The following is a 24,961-nucleotide window of genomic DNA, read 5'->3' on the forward strand; positions in this document are numbered from 1 at the left end:
ATTACAATCCGAGTTTTTAAGGCAAATGGGGTGTGAGGAAAGTGAAATTATAGAATTTATTGATTTTGGACTGGAAATTATTAAATGTAGTCGAGTTTGAATTTTACGAATGAGATGAGACACTAGAAAAATGTCTTCCAATTCTGCTATCCCCAAGGTATTTTTGGCTTTGATTTTTTCCCCAGCGTGATGTAGATCTCTATTTTAATGCTCGAAATGCTATCACTATGTACACGTTAGCAAAATTGGCTTGGCAATCCAGGCGCATTTCATCTTCTATTCCAATGCAGTTGTTCTCATGTTTAAAATAGATTTAATGCAAAGACACTTCGTATTTTTACGGCAATATTTTATCTTGGTGTTTCTTTCGGCATGCTCTTATGTCAGTTCCTTCCATTATGCCTCCAATCGTCTAAATATTTCCGCATCAATGCTCTCGCAATATTATTATCTCACAGTGTTTTGCGAGACATTTTTAGATGCCAATCTAGAAGCATTCAATGATCCTCAATTATTACAGGACAATAAAATCAAAGAGTACATTAGTAGTTAAAACAGCGTGAAACTCAACCTTAGGTTTGATTGATATGATGATTTTTGGCTATTTGTAGTATAGTTCAAAAGATAGCAGGAAGTCAATACACAAATAATTGTACTCTCTCTGGCATCTACAGCAACAATGAAAGCTTATTTTGATAAATTACAGGAAACTGCGGGATATTCCGCAGCTGTAACATTTAACGGAGTTATCTGCTAACATGCATTTCAATTTAACAATTGCAGAGTATACAAATCATTCACATCGACCGAGATTCGAACCTAAATCAAGGAACAAGATTCTTGACGAAAAACCTTGCATACAATGTACAGTATTTGAGCCCCCAAAATGTCAGACTTTTAAAAGACACCTCAACAGGTAAACTGCCTTAAACACTCGGCCGGATATCGAGGGATCCGGTTTCTAGTTCCGGTCAAGGCGAATAATTTTTACGCACTGAAATTGTTGCATTGAAATGCTTATTTTGATTTTAACTTTATTATTGATAATGGTAAGAGAATATTAAATATATTGATTTTGATTGGCATATCACATTTACTTCATTTCAGGAGCAACTAATCAACACAACCGACTTCAACACCCAAATTCAGTATGATGCTGCATAGGTGTGGGAAACAGGATTAACCATGGGTGAGTAGCGCTTGCCATAGAAGTAAAAGAATATTCCATATAATGAATTATACAAATGAATAATCTAAGGGAAACAAAACTTCAAGTGGATAACGAGGTCATATTTCTATCTTTAAATTTGGCACACCTTATCAGGGAATTAAGGAACCATTTTATTTCCTTGAGCCCTCTGTGGTTTTTCAGGAAGACTTGGTGTATGGAAAAGCACAGTAGTTTGGGTGAAGCTAAGGGTTGTCATATATGACATTCGAAAATGAAGCCAGGCCCTCAAGTCAACAGCTCAACGCTCAGTAGGGTGGCCACTCATTTTAAGGATTCCCCATTCCTGATTTTCCGCCATATTTTAGCGAATAATTTGCAGCCTTTTTCTCAGCTTTTCTTCTGGTAATTGACATTTGATTAGATATTTTTTTCGTATCAGCTCTCAACGCTGCCATGCCACGGATATCAATCAAGTCGGTCACACCTAGCATAGATTCAGTTAGCCAGAGCCTAAATACCGTTGGCCTACGCTAAAATACGAGGCGATCGCAGAACTAATAGGAGATTCGTTCTCTTCTGGAATTCCCAATTTCCGTACGATACTACTCCCTCAAATATCAAGCTTTCAATTTTTTGAAAATATTTTGGCCCTTTTCCCTCTTTTTACCTCAATTAAAAAAAGAATGAGCAAATGCGAATTTTGTTCAATTTTCCCGAATGAGTGGGCATACTACTCCTCCACCATATGCCTTTAGATTGAGAATTGAATGTAAAAGAATGGATTTGGCCAGAGAATGATCTTTGCGCGGAAGACTAATGAATAACGGTAATGACAATAAGTGCGGTTTGCATTCTATCAATTATTTTTTCCCTGGTTCCAGAGGTCTCCTATTCTTCTTCTCCAGATATTCTTTTAGAGCGGATGGCGTGATTCGTCGAAACCATCCCCTTAGAAATTTTAGGACCCGTGGTCATCCCAGCGTTCTAAAATCTGCACGCTGTTTTTCGGAGGGAGGAAGATGGATGGCCGAGAAAAAGGAACTCGGACTTCGACGCAATAAGCATGGAAAATTCACTGCGACATTTCATGCTATCATTTGGACCATCTATCTCTCTCTCTAGCGTTTTTTACTCTCAGGCCAATCCACCTGATTCGGATTGAAGAAAAGGAACTAACGGCTCGTAAAACAACGCGGCACTGGGCCAAGGTCGATGCGAGATTGTTTAGCGGAGGATGTCGAGTGGCAAGGGCAGTGTTTTAAGCCCGCGAGGAATGGGCGGTGAGGGAGGAAGGAGTGGAAGAGAGAGAGGCGGTGATAGTCTGCGAGCCATTTCCGCCCGCGGTATCCCAACCGCAAATGCCAAAAAAAGCTATAAAGACGAGGAATAACGGGGAGTCCCGATGCATGTGTGTATATAAATATACACATATACATGGGTTGCGGTAGTCCAGGGAGTAGAGCGTTGGACTAGTGACCGTAGGGTCCCGGGTTCAATTCTCGGGTAAGGCACCTGCAGCTCCACCCTAGCTATGTGATTTTTCGGATACCAGAGTGTTCTGGAAAACCATAACCGGCTCAGGGAAAGGTACTGGCCCCCCTACCCCGATGTGTGAATTTCACACGCCGTCGGGCTTAGTACTGGCTTAACTACCATCACCTACCAAACCGACCTTCGGGTTGATTACTGTGTTTATGGTTTATATCACATGGATATAGTTATAAGGAAAAGGGATAGGAACACACGAGATGTATGAGGACGTAAAGGACAGACACAGGAGTGGTGGGGAAGAGCAGATCACAAGCGCAAAAAGGTTTCTTTGTCCAGGAATAGAACTACGGATTTTTCAACTTTCCGGGCCAATTATCTTAACAACTTGACCCATCGAGGAAACGTAAAAAACCAATAAAATTATCTGTATTCATATGAATTAATGTGTGCTCGCGATTGGCGGGTTTTCGTGTTTGAATGTGTGTGTGTGTATATATATATATATATATATATATATATATATATATATATATATATATATATATATATATGTGTGTGTGTGTGTGTGTGTGTGTGTGTGTGTGTTTGGTCTGTGCTTGCACATAGATATGTGTACATGATGTACACCAAGATAGTACTAGCGAACAAAAACATAGAAACACACAAAAATGAAACTCACACGTATTACGAATTTTCGGTAACGATTACCACCTTTCTCATGGAAGAGAAGTATCTGAGTGTATAAATATACATTCACAAAATATTTACACAAAATGGAATATAAGGTCAGTCACAGGCATGAATACGGTACAAAACGTTTAGAAATAAAAAGTTTATTTTTTGTTTCTCATGCACGAGTTTATATTTTGAGTAATTTGAAAGCACAACCACTCTTCTAAACGGATGAGAGTCATGAAGAATTGAAATCTAATGCATGGACCAAAGTGATTTTTAGGCCTTGTCCAAATGCACGCTCCAAGCAAAGTCAACTTCAGTATTACGAAATTAAATATGCGATTTCGAAGAGTTAGTTAACTTCACGTATTTTTGCCTGTGAGGAAGTCCTTAATTTAAGGAAAAGTTTACAGCTTTATAACATTAGTTTAAAACTTTTCAACCATTAACAGAAAATAAAACGATTAGAAGAAACACAACCTTTTTTCTTTTATACAAAATTGCCATGTAATCCCCGCGGGTCGTTAGGGTAATACACTATAACATCACGTTTGAGTGGCAACAGGAATGTTCTTCGTGTAATTACTACTCTTGTTTTTAGCCTCGTCGCAATCCCATCGGTTCTAATGATAAATTGCTGGCTCATCAAATTTATTACATTCCACAGCCTCAAAGGTTGTGCATAATAATCCCGTACTAAGTGTACTTAAATTATCCTTTTATATTGACACCGCTGAAACATTTGCAACAGCTTTGCTGATATATTATCATAATTTAATGATGACTTTGTTAAAAAAATCGTCCGTTTGGCCATCCGATCGAGAGGACTGATGTGAGAACTTAAAATTTAAAAGTAACCAGGGTGTTGTTTATTTCACAAAGTGATGATTTGCGCAGGTAATGATGAGGACGCTGAATCTCACGAAATGTAAACAGATAGACTTGATACAATCCCAACCTATTACGGGCTGACTGATAGAGGCAGGCACTCAACAAACTCTACGTATTCTGACGGCCCCATATTTGGAATGTCCGGCTAGATTGGTGGTAATTGGCGCTGATACGGAAAGCGAAGGATATGTAACTCAGGGGAAGTATATTTTCCTTAGGGTTAATCATTTTCAAAAAATTATAAGAGACTAAAAAGAATAGTTTGGGGCTCATTTACAGGGCAGTATCTAACAGATCACTGTCGAATCATAAACATGAGATTTGATTATCGAGATAGGGAGTGACTTCTTGGAATTTGTTGCTTTCTTCATAAATCTTTCTTTATTTAATCTTCTGACGTGTTCGGCATTAAAAATCAAATACCTCTTACGTAGTGCGACATGCAAAAGTTATCATTTAAATTGAAAGTTTTGCTAATTACCCTCCGGCGAACACAATTATAAGTTAAAGACGAGGTGTTTATTTTAACAATCTTTAATCTTTAAAATAAATCGATGCAGAATTTATTTCCAATACATCTTTTTCACCATTCGGTTACCAAATTCGATAAAGACTCTCAATTTTCCATTCATAAGAAATTAATGAGATAAATTTTTGAAATATATGCCTTTCTCAATGTTGCTCTAAGGAAGAAAACATACTTTTTACATGAATAGTAGCAGATAATATTAGTTTCATTCTTTTTGGAAGAACATGGACATGTTTACATTAGTTTTGCCTAATTTGTCTCCGTTTCGACGATAAATGAATCATGGCTACATATGAACATAGAGAATAATGGGAAAAGTTTGCGAAATCACCGATAGATTATACCTAGTCTCCACCTCAAAATAACATACGTACACCCTTACTCTACTTCACAGCAAGTTAATAGTCTTGGTAGAAGGAAACATTTTTCACATCACTGTCAATCTCTTGAGAAAGTCAACAGCAAGAACTCTGGATGGAGGAAGTAGCAAAAAAATTCCCAGCAGAAATTCTCAAATTCTTTCCCACTTCATTTTCTCCTCTCGGCAATGAACTTGAGCGTTGAAAATGACTATAAAGAATGGAGACTGTAACTATAGAATTTTTTGCACATGAACTCGCTCACTTTCTCCTGAATGTGTAAACCTTTTCGACTCTAAAAAGAGTTGATAGCGTATCTCGTGGTCGACAAGAAGAATGGTTAACAAGAATATATGATTTACTCTCGAGATATCACTCACCTCCACTGAAAATATTGTTCCATGCTTAGAGATAAGGGGGATATCGAAAATATATGTATTCATCTGGTTATTAAATTTCAAAAAATTAGGTTTACCTATTATAATTCATTGACTGCCCAAATGAAAAGTCGATAATGTTAAGATAACCATTTGAGAAAAAAATGTAATGAAAACATTTAAAGAGTTTGACCTCAAGCTGGATTTGTTACTACAGGGTAAAGTAAGAACAAAGATAGAAATAGGAAACGTTGTAAATACAAATATTAAATGAATAAATTGGAACACGATCAATCCTAGCAGTGAAAAACCGTGAAACTGTGAACTTGGTTACTCATTCTTAAGGAATGCCAAAAAGATGCATGTCACCTTAAACAAAAGTTTCATTGGACGGATTGGAAACGTAAGAGAAAGGTGTAACTACAATTTAATTGGGCCACATTTGGCACATTTGGCAAGTAATTTGGATCCATAGGAAAAATTTCATTAAGGATCTGGAAAAGGTTCAAAGAAAATCCCCTAAGTTTGCTAAAAATTGCTAAGAGAAGAGAGTAAGCGTTACGACTATGTTTGTGGAATTAGGATGGGAACCTCTTAATTTCCGAAGGGATCAGGCAAGAGTATTAGAAAGATTAAGGACCCACTCAGTTTTCTTGCGACAGAGGGGAATTATTATGGACTCAAACTATACTGTCATTGGTAGATTCGAGTTGTGTTAGTAGTATTTAGGGGAGGTGACCTACAGCTGAGGTCATTTGCGCCATAGGAGATGGGCAGGAAAGGATGAAGGGTGGAGAGAAACCAGGCGTCGGCATCAGCCTACTCTTTACGAAAGGAGCCAAGGGGTCCGCAGCTTAACGTCCCATCCGACGGACGGCGTACTCGCTCAAAGTACCCTCCACAAAGCTCGTCAAGTAGGGATCGAGATACCACTGAAAAATATTCAACACCGCCGGGATTTGATCCCAGGGCCTCTGGGTTGGAAGCTAGTACGATAGCCACCGCGCCATCTCGATTCCCCTGGTAAATTTGGCCGCTGCGATAAAATAATAGAGAGAGTCAACGTCACCAACATATTCAAATTCTCGCTCCTTCCTCACACGTCACGTAATTATGACAAAGTGAAACCCAAGCGCCCAAATATATTCATTAAAAAAATAAAATATAATGATTTCATCAACTACAACAATTATTCCATGCTATATCTAGGCATGCATGTGCTCGATTATTTTCGTACTTTGCCTAATATATATTCAAATGAATGAATTAACTAATGTTCCTGCATTTACAGCAGGTGCCCTCACGACACACCCTTCCGGTGGCTTATGAGCTATTGTGTTGATGTAGATGGAAATATTAGGGGTAAGGTGAATTAGCATTGTAGATTTAATTCCATACAACGACACGTGTATACACCATGTTACAATGCTGTCTAAATTTTCCACATACATGTATTTAATATGAAAATACATCAAGTGTCCTTCTAAATGTTTAACTGTAAGTTATTCACATATTTCCAAAAATAATAAAAGAGAAGATGCCACAACAAGAAAATAAATCTGGAGACTGTTCATGAAAATGTTCGAATGGAGATGTAACCTCAGGTCTGTGATTGCATCGAGAAGATATCGAATTTTCCGATACATCGACGTAAATTTCCCATCCCAATCATCCCGATCGACTCTTCTCTACCTTCCATACCCCTCCCCAACGCTTTTCCTCCCTCTCTCCAACTCACGGTTTCTTTGTGCCTGAGCGCGCATCAGCGGCATGGAATTCCCTCTCGGGGATGAAGCGGGAGAGGAGGGCGATCCCTGCCGCCTTCGTCGCCCTAGGGAAGGATGGAGAGAGAGAGAGAGGATGGCAAAAAGGGGGGGAGACAGGCGGGGGGAGGGTGGCAGATAGGGGGAGGTACGGGGGGGGGAGGGAGTCACGGGTGGACGGGGCGGGGGAGCGAGTGAATGTGCGAAGGAGGAAAAGATGACTAACAGCACGGATGCACACCCTCTCTCTCTCTCCACCCTCCCGCACACCCTCCACTCCTCGGCCCTCGATTCTTCAAGCCACCTATTTTTCAACCAATCACCCTCTTATTAAAACTATATCATGGTCAGCCACAACGGTGTTTTACTCTGCGCGCGACAAAGAGACCTTCTGAGTGAAGAGAAGTACACGAAATGTAAGATGTGAATCAGAGTGGCATGTAGGTTAATTGAGATACTGGTTATACATCATTTGTCCCAAATCCGAGGATCTCCCCAGGCGAAAATCATTTGCTTGGGATTCTGTCATTTTCTTGTCATTCTGTAACGGTAATTCGTCACAGCATATTGTTTCTTCAAAGTCTTTAAAAAATTCACAGCGTGAGAGGACGCTCTGTTGGTGGCTTAAATGGCTGATGCCCTCGGTCGAATATATATCGAAGCATCCGGGTTCATATCCCGGCCCAGACGAATGATGTTTGCACTATTAGATCCTCACATTTGTGTGCACATCAATGGGTGACTGAGTAATACAACAGATGAATTAGGTCATTGGCAAAAAATATCAATAGAACCTACTCAGAGAACCTCAATCATCGACCTAAATTCTGCATTCACGCTACATAGAAATGGTTATATATCCTTCCACTAGGCAAAGAGATAGAATTTGAATAACGGTAACGGATTTTTCTTTCAAAAAAACAATGGCTAAAGACCAACAGGCATTGGATAGCAAACGCTCTGGGAATAGGTATTATTATTGCGCAATACCGTTGGAAATATGTACGTACGAGGCGAAGGACCGTTAATGCACACAACTTAAGGGGTCCCAACGTGCCTCTCCCCCTTCGAGGGGTTTTCTTTCCGCCGAAAACATTAGGCTATGAAAACACTATGGCGCTCTTCCGGTCCTTCAAATCACCTTTGAGATGCAGTCACAAATAAACGGAACACACCCACTTACTAATAAAAATGTCCTCCCCAATGTAGGACCTTAGAGTAATATATAATCACGGGACATCTCTGTAACGCTTGAGGATGCCGTAATACAGAAAATAACGTAGAATGTAGAGATAAAAATCTATATTGAGCACAAAGTAAACTTTTTATTAGGTATGGGACACCTCACGAAGAGAAGACGCCTAAAACCATAAACTTAATAGCACATATGTTATCAAATTTCTTTTCCCATGCATTGGGTAGTATAAAGGCAAGAAATACGCTACCTGTCTCTTGGAGCCATAAAAATTTTCACTCGCGAAATTGCCCGTTTGCAAAATCAACATCATTGAGTTATTATCCTACCGTGAGGTCTCTATTTTTGTATTTTCCATATTATTTACAGCTGCACCAGTCTATATACTTGCATTTATTACTGTACTGTATCAACCATAGGTATTACCTATTATTCATTATTATTATCATGCATTTAGTTAAAAAACAGTTCGTGATAAATTTAAGGAATTGTGCTGCTTTTCATTAAAAGGTACTTTACGTGACTCTTAGAGAGAACAGAGGAGGATAACATATAATAACACTGTTAATTTGTAAATTTTTACCTCGTGTTATTCATAATAGCTAGATGCCAATTCCTAAAAAATATTTCAAAAAAGCTGAAGCTTATTTAACATTTTTTAATAATCCTATCTGGCGTCTAATAAAGGTAGACCCTTGAAAATGCCTAAGATTATTTGACTGAGAATCGTTTGCATGTGCTTACTCGACTTAAAATTGAAGTTTAGTGATCAGGAATGCAAGGTATCGATTTTACAAACAGAGCAATGGTCTTCAACTTAGTAGAAAAAATATTCCGTAAAGTAGTTAACCACTCTGTAAGTCAACTTATAATTTTAATGTATTTCGTATTATTGCCATGATAGAAGTTTAGAAACACCTTAAGCGAAGATGAGTCATTAGACAGAAGACAGACAGGCCTCGCTTCTTAAATGACTAATGACTTCAGATGAATAATTGATCAACTTGATGAAAATTCTGATATATATATATATATATATATATATATAAAAATAAGAACTCAAGCTAATCACATGTCTTCGTTGATTTACTCAGTCTTTTCTATGCATAAATTATTCAATTTTATCGCGGTAACAAAAAAATGACTAAAGAATTCCCAGCCAGTTTCTTCTAAAATTTCAATTTCCTTTTCATCATTTTTTCCTTTGCTTTCCAATTTTCCTGTTTCCTCCGATTCCAACACTTTCATTTTTCCCATTACACTAAGTTTTTAATCGCCACTTTTTTGGGACACTTAATCCCGGTGGAAAAAGATGCCCCTGGCAGTCGGAGAGATCTCCTCCACGTTCACCCCATCAGTTTACGCCTCTCGGAGTAGATTTATTTCGAAGGCGGCGCCAATGGTATTCGACGACAGAGCATTCAATTAACGCCTCACTGGCGCCTCTGGACGGACAGCTGAACGACGACCTAAAGGAAGGAATTGCATTCGGGCGCAAACTGATCAATTGAAAAGATAACGAGAAAAGGAACTGGCAGAAAAACCGCACTGCACTAGAGATAAGGAAAGACAAAAGAAATGAGTTCCTTAGCAAAGGTTCCTTAGCATGGTGAAAAAACCTACTGATATCATTTCAATTCATAGCAAGAAAATACCATATTTTTCATAATAAAAAATTTCAAAATTCCAAAAACGATCACATGACTACTCTAACACAGCAATGCAAATAATACGCAACCATATGCAAATTCATTAATATTTTGACTATTATTTCACAGTATTTGAGCACTGGCCCTAGTTATGAAGGAATCTCAAAATGTGACTTCATTCTGAGAGGACGATTTTTTTGTCCTGAATTAATATCTGCGTCCGTTTGTATCTTGTCCATTCCGGATTCATTTTTGTTTTAAGTATGTCGCTTCGTGACATTCATTTAAAACGCCAGATGAGGAACCAACTGACAAGGCTCAGAAGAAAACTTATTAAAATCAGTAGTTGAAAACTTTCTCGTTTTGTAGTTATGGTGGTTGAATATGAAATGATGCAGTGTTAATTGTATAATTTAATATAACCGCGTTGAATTAAAAATATTCAAAACATAATGACATTTAATTACAACTGCCACTGGGCGATGTTTATTCTATTCTATGATTAACAGCAACCAAACTGAGCCAAGGTGAATGCATAACTTTTGAAACCTGAACCGACATAGGATTCCATATTATTTTTTACCCATTAATGTATATTTTTGTCCTATTAATGAAATTTTTACCTTGGTAATGCGCATCTCGGGAGTGTTTTGAATCAAAATGGCCAGAGTATTAGGGAAGTAAGACGAATAGTCATATATAGCAAATAATCGTTCACAAGGAGGAGAAAAATTGATGACACGTTTAGTAAGAGTATTAAAAAAAGCTTGTTAAAACTTTAATATGGAGCGTACTTTTGTACGGCACGGAAACATGATCACTGAAGCAGGATGATATATTAGATGCTTTTGAAATGTGGGTGTGAAGAAGGATAGATAGATAGATGTATTTATTTTGGCGAAATTAAGACCTAATGGTCCCTCCTTTTCGCAAGGATGGATAAGATGAAATGGACAGAAAGAATAACAAACGAGGAAGTGTTGGGCATGGTGGAGGAGGAGAGGGACTGAGAGGGAGATATCAAAAAAAGGCAGGAAAGATGAGTTCCGAGGTTAATGATTGGCGATGGGATGCTGAAGACGGTGGTAGATATGAACGTAGGGCAAACAAGGAGAGAGAAGAAAAATGATAGACATTTTGGATAGAATGAAGGGAGGAAAGAAGTATATGGAATGGGAAAGAGACTGTAGTGGTGCATTTAAGGAAGTGTTTTTGTTTAGGAGAAATTGTATAGTCTGTGTCCATCCAAAACCTACCTTAACTGTTATGATACCAAACAATGCAAATGCATATGTATATATATATATATATATATATATATATATATATATATGTGTGTGTGTGTGTGTGTGTGTATATGTGTGTGTATATATATATTCAAGATATCAATATTATTCATATGCATTATTTTGCAAACTATGAGTTTTAAGGATCGGGTCTCTTCTAAAGTGACTCCGGCATAGAAAGTGTAGATTAACTATGCATATATATATATATATATATATATATATATATATATAATTAATCTACACTTTCTATGCCAGAGTCACTTTAGAAGAGACCCGATCCTTAAAACTCATAGTTTGCAAAATAATGCATATGAATAATATTGATATCGAAGACACAACTTTTTGACATTTCGAGAACAAATCTGACGGCCCCGTCCGTTTGAGTTTTAATGCCTAAATCTAAAATGAAATGACAATTACAGGGTTCGTCCGGAAAATAAGTGTACTGAGCTCAGGAAAAAAAATTTATTACACTTTTACATATCTTAAGCTAATATTCCTCAAAATAGGACCCTTGTGAGTCGATACACTTGTTCCAGCGGCGTTCCCATTCCTGGAACGCTCCCGCGAAGGCATCATCGGGAACCTCTCGAAGACACGTCGTCACGGCCTCTTTGACGGCGTCCAAAGTCCCGTATCGCGTTCCTTTCAAACTCCTCTTTATCTTCGGGAACAGAACAGTTCTCTAAAAAATGTGGATCATTTTTGCAGTGATCCGCAAGTTGTGTCGCGATTTCCAAACGATTGAGTCTTTGATCATCACTGAGCACTTTCGGCACCAACTTTGCACAAATTTTTCGCATCTGTAATTGCTCCCTAATAATCTCGTGCACTATTGTTTTTGGCACATTACACTGCTCTTGCTATCATCCGAACACTAAGACGACCATCAGAGTTCAGTACATCGCGAACTTTTCGCACATTTTCGTCGGTGAGTGTCGTTGATGGGCGTCCAGGCCGTGGTTCGTCGTCGACCTTTTCACTGCCCTCCACGAACATCTTGTGCCACCGAAAGATCATGTTTCTGGACATGGCTGACTCCCCGTAAGCCTGGTTAATCATACCGACAGTTTCGGTAGACGATTTCCCAAGCTTTACCGCAAATTTGATGGAATAACGCTGCTCTAAAAACTTCGGCATCGCGTTCCGTGACGTGGGTCGAGCGTGGAGGTTCGCGTTAACAGAGCTCCTCACTACACCACAGCTCAGAGCCGACTGCCTTTTTCAGCGTCTTTTTTTTCAGAAAGAATTGGTTTCTTAATAATTTAAACAACAACTCTTTTAATCCAGTCCATAGACATTGGGTTTGTTTGATAAATTCTGTTGAATTAACCAAGCTTTCCTGCCTACGTGAATATATTATATTTTCGGCAACCAAATAACGAACGTACGTTTGGTTGTAACTCACGATTCTGTTTATTTTGGGTCCAGCCCATATTTAACTTAATTTGAATGCTTAAAAGAAGTTAAAATAACGTTAAAATGTATACCTCTCGGCAATGAAACAAGTTGTTACGATTGTTTGACATTAGAAAAATAGAGCACTTACAGATTTTGAGTACTAGCGACCTCTTTGGAGGATATAGGGATGGAAGGTGATGAACAAAATAACACGATGACTTTCTGTAGATGTCACTGTTAGCTAAGGCTACTATGGATTAAATTAATTGAAAGTTTCAGACGATAGACAAACTACACTAAATTTTCACTAAATTCCCTTTTCACACAGGTGGTAATTAATAGAGACAGCAGATACATGAACAAAGTTTTAAAACCATAATCATTTTTGACCGTACGGTTCCCTCTGCATTTCGTTAATAAAGTCGTTAGACTTGAAATAAGGCTAAACATTTTGAGTGATAGGGCTGATGTATTTATTTGTCACGTGAATTTTAATTACTTTCACTTAAATTACGTTTTTGCTTTATTATACAAACTTCAAGGTGCAATTTGCACGAAATGATCTCCAGCCCAATTAGAAACGTGGGATTTTGGGTTTCAGTGGTTATTAGAGAGGAAAGTGAGACCTGGACTTAACTAGAACATTGGCCTTCAAAATGTACTCTTTCTACTGCATGTTGAGTTATGGTTATCCAAACAACGCGATTAACGCCTCCAATTTTAAAAGCTTAATGCACCTCCTCCCTCAGATACTTTGCGTATTTTGGAATTCAGTCACTCTCTGCGAGAAATTAGATTTGGTAGTTTTAATAAATTATGCATCTTTGTTAAATAAACCGTCAACCAACATTGTTTACACGTGAATATTTTCCTTAAAAAACTCTACTTCCTGGTGCTTAAAGGTTTTGTGTGTTGTGTTCCTTCCTGGCCTTGCTTTTACCTGTATCATTCGCAGAAAAACTTTCTATTTTTTAATTATGAGTATTTATTCGCAAATAACCGTCCTCTTAACACAGGTGCTTCTATCTTTACTGCTCTCATCCCGGATGGCTCTGATTCTGAAGTGTCTGTCCCATACTAGCCGAGCACTGGACTCTCTAGACTAGAGACTCTCAAGTTAAGTTGCACAAGTACCACAGACTCTCGGTAGCTCTAGTCCGAATTTGAAGGCAATATTTGGAGGTTTATTTCTAAGTTGAACTCCGTTTGCAAAAGATTTCCGTTAGATACCCACTCTCAATACCATCCATCCCGTGTTAGTACGACAATCGTTCGTTATTTCACCATGGTATGTTTACATCTAAGTGTACCAAATTGCCGCTATTATTCTTTGTGAGAGCCTAAAAAAAGTATGCACTCGTAGACCTGAAATATTAAAAATTCGAGGTTGCTCCGCATACAGCAGTAATGTAAATGCCTGATTGTATTTCCTTCATCACAAAAATGGAGGGAACACTGTTGTTTTTACCATAAACCATGATAGATACTGAAGATTAAAATTTGAAAATCAGTCATTTCGGAATCTGCCTTGCAACTTTGCCGATTTTTGGATTACGGAATAAGTAAATTCTCAAACTTCAATTAATTTTGTGAGGCGAATTTTAAGATTGAAAAACAATCCATCGGTTACGCATCTTGAATTTGGCAGATACATCAGAGGACGCTGATGCGAGACCACGGCACGCTCCGTGCTGTGCCTTTTTGGCATAGCTCGGACAAGAGAGTTGTCTCGTCTTCTAATCTGGTTTCTTGGCACATGAGCGTAAAAAACACTGGATAATCGCCGAAGTATCGAGGGGGGCAACAGTTACCTTAACACCCCAGCCCGACGAGTGCAAAACCCTACGATGGGATGTAGCACCAAATCAAATCATTAACAGGCAAGTAAGCGGAGCAGCAAAGAGAGAGGCGGAAGGTCACACCGGAGGAGATCTTGAGCTAAAAACCTTTAATAGGCATGAGATTAGAATGGCTCGTTTCCTCAGCACTTAGCGCCTCGCGCGGTGATTTTCACTCCCGCCTCAATGCTTGCCTGGAGGGGTCGGCCAAGCCACATCATAATGGCATCGCGGCTGCTGTTGCGAAAATTGCGTCTGGTAACTCCTCGCCCACTCCCCTGACAGAACGCCGATAAGACGGAAGATTCCTCGCGGATGCAAGAGTATTACGCTGGAGCAGATGCACTGATAGGCAGGCACTTCAGCCGCCGCTCGACGTGTCGTATATGCTGGGAAACTTGGAACTCACCCCGGTCGATGACGGGGGAGAACACGTAAACTAAAAACTACCCGACACATCCTTATCATAGTTTGAGATCGCAGAAACGGAGTGTACTGTGGAGCTCCCATCTGTGTGTATTCATGATCTACTTCCACTTCCTCTCAGTTAAGTAAGATAGCACAATTACATAAGAATACAGGTTTATATAGATATATATATCCACACAACAACACTTGATGATAAAATGATGTGACACACCTGTTAATTCTAAATTCCTCATTTTATTCGAATTAATTTCACAAACTTAACACTTTCCCTAGTTAAAAAAATTCGATTTCTATATTACCATCAAATATCCTGTTTTTATGAAAGGGAAAATCTGCTGCTTCTAGATCTTAATTAAAAAGTAATAAAAGAGAATTGTGTTCCAAAATTCCTCAAAATATGGTTAACGAACTTTTTTGTGAATTAAGCGCATGTAAATTTGTGTATCAAGCGCTGAGCGAGAATATTTACTTACACAGAAATTAAATTGCTAATAAAAGCAAGCAAAAAGCCATTCATTTTAAATACCGACTAGTCTGGAAGCTCTTAAATGCCCTATTTTAAAGGTATATATTTTTTTCTCCCTATAAAAAACTTTCAAGCCATGCGAAATCCTTTCCTTCAGTAAAAAACCGTCTTCAAATGAAACCTCCCTAAGTGTTTCCTCCCGCATATTTGAACGGCGAATCGGATGAAAGCATGCATACGCTCATCAAACGACGCACTTGTGCTCCGTTGCTCGCTCGCGTGATGCACGTAAAGCTTCTAGGAGAAAACTTTCGCTTTCTCCTCCGTTGTGCTTCGCACCATATACGCGTCGAAGAGCGTAGGAATACTCGCCAAGTTGAATCCAGACAGGCGACAACAAACGACTTTCAAAGGAAAGCGATACGGATCTACAGCTTAGCTTGCGTTTGTCAGTGAGACAACAGAACGCTCACTTTCTTCCATTCAAGTCATTGTTTCCACTCTCGGAGGGTTCATAAATTTTATATTTCACAGCACGAAAGCCGCGACATAACCGATGGAATGAGGACAATAGTTTTCTGCGAATCGTTAATCCAGCCTTGGAGATGAAACATATTGAACTCCACGGAGTAAACCAACTCCGTAACTAGTTGCATGGTTCAAATGAAACGAATTTCTCCACGAGACCACCAAATGCAAGCAAAGCCTTGAACTTGGCCCATGCCTAAAGATACACGATCCTGCACTCTATACGTCCGGCCTTATTTCGTCAATATATTTTTGGAAACCGTAAATTTAATCAAACCCATTAAACGATACGCTGTCTTCAGGTCATATAGCGCATCATAGCTGTTTCGTACGCAGCCCTCACTTTAAAGAAGGAATCTCATGTTTTGTTAGCCATGTGGTGAAACGGTATATCTCCTATCAATCTTAGTCCACGATAGAATGGTTTAACTATTTTTTACAATGAAAACGTTTTTATCTCACATTGCTGAACCATAATAACTGTAATTTCAATCAAAATAGTGTGATCAATGCGAAAAGTGAACCAAGCGACGGTTGTATCAATGATTGATAAGAGTTTTTTTCCAAAAAGTACTTACTTCAAATGCATGGATGGGTTTATAAATGGCACCCTAAAGCAAGGTATATTACGAATTGAGTGTTTACGACGACGAAACAACGATATACATCTCATTGCATGAAATATATTGGTGAAGAAGAAAGTTCGCGTTCGCTGAACCCAACATTCAAGGCGATTATTATTCGGGAAAGACTGGAATCCCTTATGGTGTCCTGCTCATATGGCAAAATATTGGAATAGAAAACGTGTTAAAGTTATGAAACTAGCAATTTTTTCATGCCCTGGGGGTCCAAATAAGTCAACTGATTTAAAAAATACCCATTTCGTCAATTAAGAATAACAAGTTGATATGCCCTACTCTACAGGCTTTAAGACTTACACTTGAATTTTCAAATCTAAATCAGTCTATTGAATGACTAGAATATATAGAAGTGATATTTTACTACATATACTTGAAAATTTTAACACATGTGGAAAAAGGTACTAGGACTACTAAACCATGTTCTGCTGAATATTATTTCTTAACTGACAGACCGATTTTCTCTCCATTGAAAATAATGTTTAGCCACGGTATCTATTTATTTAAATCTTACATGCATGTTAATTCATATTATTTAAACCACTTAATGAAGAATGTAAAATTACCGTAAACTAAGTACAGGAAAAATATATCTACAAACAAATTCAATTAAATGAGATAATTTAACTCTCTTCCACAGGGATAAAATGTTAATTATTTAGTTCTGTTCTCCCGAAAAATAACTCCTTAAACCTGTTTCCTTTAAATGCTCTAAAAATATCAAATTCGGTGAATCTCACATGGTAATTTTCAAAGTACTTAATGCAGGCAATTATATAAAAAATTGTAAAAATCGGCAAAGGAATATTTTATCACACCATAAATGTTCCAGTGCTTTCTGGTAAACGATTCGCTCCGTCTTGAAGTGAAGTTTGGTGCCTCACAGCCGGAAAATGAGAGACAATGTGGTGGCCTCCCTTTGATACTAGGATATTCAATGAGAAATTTCATTTCAATATTCTATAAATGGCAAATGAATATGGGACATGTGACTATTGTCCACTTACATGGGTACACAATCAATCTAGTATATTATTAAATCAGTATCTGTGAATCAAACTTCGTTATCACTTTAGCCAAGAGCATAAAAGGATATTGGAAATCGAACTCCTCACTCATCTTTCGCCCTAAAAAAATCGTGAGCGAAGTATATTCCGGGTAATTTCAGACAAACAATTTATGACACTAGCCTCATATTAAACCACATTTACGGGCTGCTCGGTAGTACGTTATGTCATTACGCATGAATTAAGTAAAATAATATCAACGCAAATTATTTGATGCTTACTGATATTAGTATTGCACCAATAAGACTGTCAAATACGAGGTAAGAGGATGAAAAGAATAGGCTTGTTGGATGAAAAGAAGCCATAAATTGGACGCAGTTGAAGTAGAGTTTATTGTAGTATAGGGTATCACACTGTCCTTATAGAAGAGATTTGGAAGATTAACAATGGTCAGTCAATGGGTCCATCAAAAATCTACCTTTGCCGGTAGACTGCCTTTAAAAACAATATCACCAATGCAAACAAGTGTTTTGCCTCGTGCGAGATTAGACCTCTCTTTACCTCGAGTCACCTGCTTTAAAACGATGCAGTACAAGTTCCCAGTAGGGTGACTTATACATGTATATTATACGAGGTCTTACTTACTTCGTTCCACGTTCAAATAGAGCGGATGTTCTTCCTGATTCAACCGTTATGTTTACGCTCGAAATTAAGAGTTTTTAACTAGCCGTTCCCTCCACGTTAATTAGTCCCAGCGGTCAGTCGACAAAAAATCCTCTCCGACACGCACTGAATGCGCGTGCGTACGATGGGGCAGCCGGCTTTCTTTAGGAGTGCATTCCCCTGTTATCGGAGGGAACGAATTCATTTAGCCTTTTTTTCACGGTCACACACTCCCAACCCAATTTTTTTCCTAGTATCTGACCTTGACCAAATTCTTCCTCAATTCTCTCAAAAAAAAATGTAGGATGATTATAGGGTGTCACCCATGGAAGCGAAATACTCCAGTTGCTGAGAAGAAGTGTAGGCTGGCAACGACTTCGTAGAGAGCAATTTCTCGTTTAACATATCTCTAACGGCATCTTCGGTTCAGTCTGCTTACAAATAACGAACAAATGATCTTTTCCTGTTATGAGCGAAAAGCACGAAAATCTCGAGCGGTAATGAACAGTTATAAGAATCATTTCACTTTTTTTAGTATTCAAACTACACATGCAATGATACCAAAGCATTATTAGAGAAAATAAAAGGATTGAATTTTAGATACTGTAGAGTAGATTTTACAATTTTAACCATTATAGTGAATTCCTTTTTTTCATAATACTGTTCTAATATTTTGTTTGAATAGTAAGTAACGATAAATACTAAGTAAACCTTGAGATCTATCTTTTCTGGCAAAGAATGTCACTTGAATCCCGTTTTCATATGATTTTTTTGAAATAAGACCCAGCACAGAAAAATAAAAATTAAGGGTAAAAGCCGGTACGTGTAATACATAAGAGTACCCTGGAACGGCATAAAACGCAACTTAAAAACTCATTAATTGTTGTTGGATCATCTAAAACAACTCCTACCAAAAAATATTTGGGTGGGCCATCTTGGCTGACGCATCGTGTTCTGATCGTGGATTACAATTCTGCCTCCGATCCATATCTGCTTTAGAGGCTCATTGATATTTGCCCATCGGATTCCGGTTAATTCTGGTGGTTAGGCTGCTGGAAAGGCTTATAACGAACCTAAATAGCGTACCAGAATCCTAATAAGCCCAACAAATACCAAAATGTGTCTTTCCCATCAGTGACTGCGTTCTCAGAATGAATTTGATACTGCGCTACCCGTGGAGGAGAGTAAGTAAAGTTATCTTTAATAAGATTCAAACGATCTTCTAGCGCAATAGTGTATCTTACGAAATATGTATACTTCTTAGCCTTTCCATCACACATAAGCGACCACTTGTCGGCTGTAAGGGCTAGATAGTTGTAAAAAACGTATGTTCAAATTTATACCAATTCGTTAATGTCATTTCGACAATTAAAACGTTACACTAGAAATATGTTGGATTCATCTCAGCGACATTTAATTTGTACAACTATTTCATTTATGTTCACCGTTACTTCATTCAGGCGTGCATGGATTATTCCGCATTCTACATTAATATCCATGAAACGATAAGTACGCAATGCACCTTGATTAAAGTTGCCCCCAATAAGCACCAACGAAAAAAGCAGGGACTTCTTCCTCAAAAGTCCACTCCAATCGTGACGAATCGGACAGACAAGCCGACGCCACTGACAAGCAAAATTTATGTCTCATCCCTCTTTCGAGTATGACATTTCTAGAACGTGGAGCAAGCGATTTTTGCTTAATTTAACGAGATCAATTTTCGTACCTGCCACGTTGAAGAGGAGGAAGATTCCATCGACTGCGAATCGACCCAGTTTCCGAAACTGCATTAATCAAAAGGTAGTTTATATCCGTCAGAAAGAACCACTGTAGCATCAAAAGGATTGAGTAAGGGAGAAAGAAAAGAAAAAGTGACGTGTTTATTTCCATTTTTTTCTCTCGCACCGCAGTAACGGAAGCATGGAAATGTCTCTCGCACTTTCTCCGACCGAGTTCCGGGACGCGGCCGGCGGGTTCTTTGAGGATTGTTTCCACGCCGCTCGGCCCTCTTTCATTCGTTCCTGTGGCTCAAACCGTGGCCACGCCTTTTTAAACTTGCGTAGTGGAGACGATGTTTTTCTATGGAATGAGAAATATTACGGTGAAGAGAGAGAGAGAAAAAAAACCGAACAAAAGCTAGGACCCAGAGGCGACGGATTTCTCTCGGGAGGATTCACGAATTCGGTTCCGTACCTACGCTCACGAGTGGACAATAGGGACTTGTCTTTGTTCGGTGACGGAATTCAAAACAAAATACGATACATTATATAAGTCTTTCAAGCAGAAAGACTAGCGTTTTTCCAAATTTAAATCCTACATATTTATTAGATCACGGTAACTTAAAACTCTATAAATTCCGAACTTCAGGCATGTGGATCATTGATATGAAAACTTCTTGGCAACGTTAAAGGTACGAGGGAAGAATTTCTTCAAAATTACATCTAGTAAACTTCTTGTATGATCGTTGCGCTATTTCTCTCATTTAGGATGAGAGCTCTATCGTAATACTACCCTATGTTTGTTGATTCGAATGTGCGCCAATAACATCCGAGAAGAATTTTTTCCATAAGTACAAAAATTAAGCTGTTTCCCAATTACGATTTTTAAATGACTGTTCAATACTTTAAATTGAAACAAAGAGAGAAATGATAACTGATGGCTTAAAACAAAAAATAACAGAGAATTCAGTCAACATACACTTTTGGGTATACATACAGGTATATTAGGATAAAATTAAGATTTCAATACTAAAATGAACCGTAGCTCATGTTACCACGGGGGAAATCACGGTTCAAAGTTATTAATTTAGGGTAAAAAATACATTGTTCTATCATGAACTTTCACGATAATAATTTTAATCATGGCACCTCCTGTTTCTTTCAACTGGCTGCCTTACGCGTAGTAGTTCGAGCTAATCATTCATATTTTATTTAAGTAATAAACGAGACATAAACAGAATTTAGAATTGAGTTATCACATTTGCACGTTGAAAGCGAATATTCGCACGGCGATACCGAATAAAAAAGCCATTATCGTGAGACAATGTTTGTTTTACTCCTTCGATGTTTTGTCCGTGTGCTTAGAATCCGTAAACAATTGGTAGGGACGTCATGTAACACCGAATCAACGAGAAAAATATCGAGCTCTTGGTACCTCGTAACTCACGCTGTCGATTTTGCGAGAATGCACACGTTCCCTCGCTTGATTTAGTCGCGCAATATGTTTATTTATGAGTTTACTCTCCGACTTTATGGCCGGTGCCGCACTTACGACTCAAAATGGGAAGGTGTTAACGAGCGTCTAAATTTAGCACGCGTCCCGAGTTCTCCTTTGCAGGAAGCAATAGCCATAAAGAATACTACAGCTCCCAGCCGTGAGCATTACTGCTATTCGGCAACCGAAATTGATTTTCAAAGGTGTCGAATGCACTAAGTAAACGCAAGCTCGATTCAGAAAACATTTCTCCTTTTCCTTTTAAGGCTTCAGCTTAGAAAAACAAACCACAAAGCTAAACTGCGAGAAAACATGCAACATCGCCGTAAAAGACACCATAATAACCAATAGACTTAACCGCTCGACCGGAAATCTGTGAACTCCGCATGCATTCGAATCCAAGGAATGTGGAATTTTCAGTCTACTGTGATCTCTTGCATTTTCAGCGATCAACTCAATATGTGCGGAAAATATTTATTTTCGGCTAAACATGCTATGAATTCATCAATTATCGAACATATAGGTTTTTGAAGTAAAGAACTTTAGGAAACTTAATTATTTGCAATTAAAATAATCCAAGCTAACAACTGCTCCTGAAAACATATAGGGCAAAAATAAAATTCATAAGACGGTCATTTTAATGCAATGAAATTCTATTTAGTGTAAGTGATCTGAACAAGGAAAATAGAACTAGATTTTACTTAACTCGCACCCGTGACTTTAGTGTTTAATAACTACGATATTATTTTTTTCTACCTATATCCAAACGTGACATCCAAAACGACTGCGTTCCTTGTTGACCTTAAAGCAATCACTTCCGGCGTAATGGACGGCTGTGTTAGACACAATCAACAAAGTTTCTGAAGCGATCATAAATAATTTACTGCAAATTCTTCTCGTCAGATAAAGTATATGGTGGTTCTTCGTGGACCGCACAGTACAGTTCAGTTGTCGGCGTCGATTTCCCCCGGTGAGGAAGTGGCAATTTTCCTCCGGCGCAACTCCTTGTAGCCGGGAGGGCGGGATGGGAACGAGTTCCTTTCCGCGTGATTGCTCTCGCACGGCGACGGCTGTTGCATTAACAGAAACAAAGAGTATGTAATGGAATCTGGTAAAAGAATGCCTGCAAGTGTGCAAATGGAACCCATAAGCTCACGGTCGTCAGTGAAGGATTTTGCGAGTCTTCTTCTAAATAATTATTTCCGAGTAATCACCTGCAGAACATCACAAAAACTTAACGATGCACGACCATTCCTCCCGCTTTCATCCAAAAATAAGAAGCCAAATATTGAATTTAAAGTTTTAAAACATGGAAACATGAAACAAGTCTATAATTAAAATTTTATATCGTCAGTAAAATGAGAAAAGTTTTCTCAGCCAAATATTTCAGGTCGGTATTCTATGACTTCTTTGGACATTGTTAACCATGCCACTATCCCTATCGGAAATTAAATTCTCGAGGTGGAGTGTGAACATTAGGAAAAATGCACGACAAATGCTTACTAATTAATTTGAGCAGCCCATACTGTATACATAAATTTATGCATGCCTGAATTTCAGGCATCTATGGAATCTATTTCAATGTCCGCAGGAAAATTACATTTTTAACATGTAGAGGAAGTTAATGTTATATTTTTTTAATGATCGCTGATACAGATAATGATCAAAGATACAGAAAAACGCTTGAAAAAAGCATTATAACTATTTACACTAGTTATATCTTTCTATTCTATTATAAACTCAAAACAGTTCAATCGTAGAGATTAAGAAGAACTTGGGTAGGGTAAGACTGATTTATCAGATTTTCTGACTTTTTATGGAATACCGAAGGTTTCTAACTACCGAAATAAAAATCCTATTTAAAATACAAAGGAAAATATATTATTTTTGTTGAGTAAGAACAGTGAATATCAAAAAAATCATGATATCCAGGTATCAAAGAACAGTAAGGGATTGTGCACCAGATTAGGATGTAGGAGTACAAAAAAATATTGCTCTACGGCTAATGAATTATTTTACGTATTTCGGGATCATGCAACAGAGACCTTTTCAAATGACATTGTTTATCAGTTCAACTGTTTATGATTTTGATCAGATGGCACAATTCATAGTTCGGTGAGTGACCTTAAAAAGGGGATTTGGTCTCACAATGTTTTTTAGACTTAACAACCTTGCTTTTCATTATCACCTACGCGGAGTTGACATCTTAATTATGAAATTCCTATCGTAAATCTCAGATTTGTCAGTGTAGGAGAGGGACTTGTCAGGTGTGATGGGGTGGTCTCCATCAATTTGCCTGTCATGCCTTATATCTTTTAATGTCACTTCATAATCGGCTTACGTCATGTGCTCAGTGACTACCTTAGAAGCAGCTTAACACTATGGATTTGAGAGACGGAAAAATGGACGACGTAACCAGTCCCACTGTCACAGCTCCATTACACTGACGAATGGGGAATGGGCAAAACTAAAAATTTATAAGCGGGTCATGCAGAGATATAGAACTGGCGCATGATGGATCAGTTTCTTCAAGTGTGAAAAAATAGTTAAAACAGAAGCGGGCTATTTTCTCCCGGTAAGGTATCGGTGTTCCACTAACGTTACAAGAGATATTTTCCTCCACCGAAAACAACCCCATCGTTTCGCTGGGGAAACTTTATCTGAAGTGGATCGGTGGAGATACTAAAGTGCGCATTACCCCAAATATCTCGGTTCTTCTTTTTACCTATTTTTTATCATTTCGTCCCTCCCTCCCGTACTCAGGAGTGAGAGAAGACCGATCGCGTCGGCGAAATAAAATAAATGAAAATGTTCTTAGAGAGAGAGCCTGTTACGCTCAACGTTGGCCGCAGCGATTCGATACGAGGCGACTTTTTAGCCGGCTTCTTGGTTCTCTTCTCTTCCATCACCCCTAGGGCTGGCTGCTCTCCAGGCGATTCTCTCACGAGATCCAACGAGCGGCTTCCGCCAGGAATGGGGCGACGCACGACGACCTACCAACCAACACGTCGAGCATTGGAGTCTCTGCAGCCGCGTCTACAACGCTCGACGAATATTTGAACGTTCAATGAAGGGGAGAGTATTGAAAACCCTTCAGATAACCACCATTCTAAGTAACGCAACAAGTGATAAAATAACAAGCAACGCGAGGTTTTGGTGTGCATGATCAATTAAATACAAATCTCGAACCATTCCCGGCTGACCCACATGACTCCCTAGTTACGTTCAGATGTTATCTCGAAAAATTTCAATTGCACCCAAAGAGCAGAGTTAGAATCAAACTCCCACTCCCTATTTCACAACTCCACTCGGAGTGTAACGGATATTTTACAGATCGGATTGTTTTGTTTTTAACGAAGTCTTGACAGTCAACAAGCAATGTAGCGGAG

The sequence above is a fragment of the Hetaerina americana genome, unplaced genomic scaffold, assembly GCF_022747635.1.
Source record: "Hetaerina americana unplaced genomic scaffold, ioHetAmer1.1.p SCAF_7, whole genome shotgun sequence".
NCBI lineage: Eukaryota > Metazoa > Arthropoda > Insecta > Odonata > Calopterygidae > Hetaerina > Hetaerina americana.